This window comes from Fukomys damarensis, unplaced genomic scaffold (genome assembly GCF_012274545.1).
Source record: "Fukomys damarensis isolate Sample0158 unplaced genomic scaffold, DMR_v1.0_HiC HiC_scaffold_9, whole genome shotgun sequence".
NCBI lineage: Eukaryota > Metazoa > Chordata > Mammalia > Rodentia > Bathyergidae > Fukomys > Fukomys damarensis.
In genome coordinates, this window is record NW_022900921.1 from 11,181,694 (window position 1) to 11,186,338 (window position 4,645).

The following is a 4,645-nucleotide window of genomic DNA, read 5'->3' on the forward strand; positions in this document are numbered from 1 at the left end:
AATTGGGTCTTTATATTTGGATGGCCTGACTTTTTTGAGTTCTTTATATATTCTAGAAAATAGTCCTTTGTCTGAGGAGCAGCTGGTAAAATTTTTTTCCCACATTGTAGGTTGTCTCTTAGCACTGTTGGTGATTTCTTTTGCAGTGCAGAAGCTTTTTAATAAGATAAGATCCCAGTTGTTGATTCTCTGTTCTAATTCCTGTGCTACTGAGGATTTGTTCATAAAGTCTTTTCCTATGTCAATGTCTTTAAGAGCTTTACCTAACTTATCTTCCAGCAAGTTTAGAGTTTCTATGTTAATATTTAGACATTTAATCCACTTTGATTTTAGTTTAGCTCATGGTTAAAGATAGGGATCTAGTTTTAATCTTTGGCAGGTTGAAATCCAGTTTTTCCAACACAGTTTTTCATAGAGGCTATCTTTCCTCCCCTGAGGATAGTTGGCTCCTTTGTTAAAGATGAGGTAGCTGAGTATTTCTGGAGTTGTTTCTGTATATTCCCATCTATCCCACTGATCCTCGGGTCTTTTTCTTTGCCAATACCATGCTGTTTTTAATCACAATGGCTTTGTAGTACAGTTTCAAGTTGGGGATTGTGATAACCCCTGTCATGTCTCTGTTGCCTGGAATGGGTTTTGCTATTCTAGGTCTCTTCTGGTTCCAAATGAATTTTTGGATTATATTCTCTAGTTCTGTGAGATACACTGTTGGAATTTCAATTGGTATTGCACTGAATCTGTATAGCAGTTTCAGTAGTATGGCCATTTTCACTATGCTCACTACCCAGGAGCAGGGGATATCTTTCCATTTTCTTATATCCTTTTCCATCTCTTTTTTTTGAGAGTGCTGTAGTTTTCAGTGTAGAGGTCTTTTTCTTCCTTTGTTAGGTTGATTCCTAGATATTTCATTTTTTGGGATGCTATTGTGAAAGGAATTGTTTCCCTAATTTCTGTCTCAGTGAGTCTGTTATTTGTGTATTAGCAGGCTATTGATTTTTGACCTTGTATCCAGCTACTCTGCTGAAAGTGTCAATTAAGTCTAAAAATCTTTTGGCAGAGTTTTTTGGGTCTTCTATATAAAGTATCTTATCATCAGTAAGTAATGACAGTTTAACTTCTTCATTTTGTATCTTTATTGCTTTAATTACTTTCTCTTGTCTAATTGCTTTGGCTAATGTTTCCAGAATTATATTGAACAGGAGTGGTGATAGTGGACATCCTTATCTTGTTCCTGATTTTATCATGAAGGTTTTTAGTTTTTGGCCATTTAATATGATGTTGGCTGTTGGTTTTTCATAGATAGCCTTTATCAAGTTGAGATAAAGACTATCTGTTTCAATTTTCTTCAGGGCTTTTAAAATCGTGAATGGATGTTGAATTTTGTCCAATGATTTTTCTGTATCTGTTGAGATGATCATATGATTTTTGTCCTTGATTCTATTAATATAGTGTAGTACATTTATTGATTTACGTATGTTGAACCATCCTTGCATCCCTGGGATAAATCCGACTTGGTCAGGGTGTATGGTCTTCTTGATGACCCTCTGTATTCTGTTTGCCAGTGTCTTATGAGGATTTTTGCATCTATATTCATTAGGATATTGGCTTGTAGTTCTTTTCTTTCGGTTGGCTCTTTTCCTGGTTTTGGAATCAAAGTAACACTTGCTTCCAGGAATGAATTTGGAAGTATTGCTTCCCTTTCAATTTCATTAAAGCATTTGAAGAGTAGTTGCAATAATTCTTCTGTAAATGTCGAATTCAGCAGTGAAGCCATCAGGACCTGTGCATTTCTTCATTGGTAAATTTTTAATTACATTTTCAATTTCACTGATTGTAATTGGGGTGTTTAGAATTTTATATCTTTGTTCAACTTTGATAATTCATATGTATCTAGAAATCTGTCCATTTTTTCTGTGTTTTCCATTTTATTAGAATACAGATTTTTGTTTTGTTTTGTTTTTGAGGCAGGGTCTCACTTTTGTTGTGAGACTGACCTGAAACTCACTGTGTAGCCCAGGCTGGTCTCAAACTCACAGTGATCCTCTTGCCTCAGCCTCCCATGTGCTGGGCTTATAGGCATATGCCACAATGTCTACTACAATTCAGGGTTTTGAAGTAAGTTTGATGATCCTCTGGATTTCTGCTGGATCTGTTGTGATTTCACCTTTTTCATTCCTAATTGCATGGATCTGAGCCTTTTCTTTCCTTTTGTTGACAAGGTTGGCTAAGGGTTTATCAATTTTATTTATTCCTTTGTAAAACTAAGTCTTCAATTTGTTGATTTTCTTTTGTATCATTCTCTTAGTTTCCATTGCAATGATTTCTGCTCAGATTTTTATAATTTCCTCCCTTGTATTAGCTTTGGATTTTTCTTGCTTTTCTTTTTCTAGGAGCCTAAGATTCTTCATTAGGTTGTTTATTTGAGCTCGCTCTGTTTTACTAGTGTGGGCATTCACTGCTGTGAGTTTTCCACATATAACTGCTTTCATTTTGTCCTATAGATTCCTGCATGTTGTAATGGCATTATCATTTATTTGTAAAAACTAATTTCTTCTTTAATTTCCTCTGTGACCCATTGATTGTTCAGGAGAGTGTTGTTCAATTTCCATGTGTTTGTGAAGTTCTTATGGTTTCTTATGCTATTAATCTCCAGATTAATTGCATTATGGTCTAATAATATACATGGGACAACTTCAATTCCTTTGCATTTACTTAAACATGTTCTATGAGCTCGTATGTGGTCTAATTTGAAGAATGACCGTTGTGCAACTGAAAAGAATGTATATGTTGATTTTGTGAAGTGGAACACTTTGTAGATGTCTATTAAGTCCATTTGTTCAAAAGCTTGGTTCAGTTCTAGCATTTTGTTGTTAATTTTTTTGTCTAGATGATCTATCTATTTGTGATAGTGGGATAGGTCCCTTGCTACAGTGGTAGTGGGGCATTTGTAGTGCTGATTTGGTTTTTCATGTCCCTTAATATTTTTTTTATATAATTGAGGTATTATTATTTAGTGCATATATATTTATGATTGTCATCTCTTCTTCTGGGATTGTTCCCTTTGCAAGTATATAGTGGCCTTTTTTGTCTCTCTTAATCAATTTTTGTTTGAAATTTATTTTTCTGTGAATAATATAGCTACCCCTGCATTTTTGTGGGCTCCTGTCACATGTTTCACTTTCAGTCTATGAGGTTTTGTTTTTTTTTTTTAGCTGGGTGTGTTTCTTGTATACAGCATATGTTGGATTTTGCTTCTTAAGCCATTCTGCCAGTCTGTTTCTTTTGATTGGTGAATTGAGGTCATTAACATTGATGGTTATAACTGATATGTATTACTACCTAGGTAATTTCTTAAGTGTGTAAACTGATTTTTAGTTACAAGTTTCCAAGGAGCTGGGCCAGTTGTAGTTGAGCATCTTTTTTTCCCAAAGATGACATTCTAAAGTACTTGAACATTTTATGCTAATTCCATCTCACTTACATGTTTCAGTTACACATTTGTCCATCTGTCATTAGACTTGGGGGCTCCTTAAGAACAAGGTCTTTGCCTTGATGACTACACAAATGTCAGGTTAATTGTTAAGTGAGTAGAAATGAACAATATTTCCATTTAAATGGTATATATTTATCATTGAATATTAATCCAAATAATAACCTGTAGTCTGATTTAAAAATACTCAAACAAGAAAATTAAACCAAGGCTTTGATTAAATTGTACTAAATCATTTTTTAAAAATGTAGCTCAGAGGTATTCTATTATAAAAAGTTGGTATTCATATGCATAAACTAGTAGGAACTTAAAATTCATTATACATTTACTTCATTTTTTAGTTTGATTTTCTAGTAAATCTTTAGCTTTGTTGATTTTGGCTGCTATATAAGCAGATCTCCTTTGTCTGGGTGATTTAAGGGCATAATTCAGACCAGGGATTTAGCTCAGTTCTGCTGCCTGTCTTGCAATTGGCTGGTCCTGAGTTCATTCCCCAGTACAAAAAAACAAATTCATCAGTGAGCATCTCTTATTTTTCCTTTATGGGCAGTAGGGCTTACACCCAGTATTAATGCTGCTTCCCGTTTTGTTATTTTGCGTTGAAACTCACCTCTTTAATATCCACATCTGAAGGCAGATTTTGATAGGTTCTGAAAAACTTGTTTTACTTGCTTCGTGGCTTGTAAAAACATAATGGCCTACAAATCCTGCAGCAGCAGTGGTCAGTCCAACTGCTGCCACTGAACTGGCCATGTTTCAGCCCAGCTCTTGGTCTTCGCTGGGAGCATGGTTCATCCCAGCCCAAGGCCAGCTACCTGCCTTTACCAGAAAGTGACATAACCACTGTCACTAGGCACAAACCTCCCAAGAACAGGAATCCTACCTTTAAGCAGTAACTTCATCAGTTCGGTGGATTAATTTGGAATACCGACTGCCAAAGGATAAAATAGTAAAAATGTAAAGATCTTAATTGGTTTTATTTTTGATTCTAGAGTCAGTCAACACTTTAATCTATAGAATAGAGTACCTGTCCTAAAGAATCAAACAGAGGTTCTATCTAAGTTTGAGCAAGCAAATACTCAGAAAAGGACTGAAGGAAGCAGAAAGAAATATCCAAAAGGTGCATTGGTGTTTCAAAGTTCTTTTCCTTGTAAG

At 35.0% G+C, this 4,645-nt stretch overlaps 1 pseudogene; it reads right to left on the reverse strand.

Annotated features, from left to right (window-relative positions):
* Positions 1-3,820: 3,820 nt before the first annotated feature.
* On the reverse strand, positions 3,821-4,243 carry LOC104860939 (annotated as a pseudogene).
* Between the last annotated feature and the right edge of the window lie 402 nt (positions 4,244-4,645).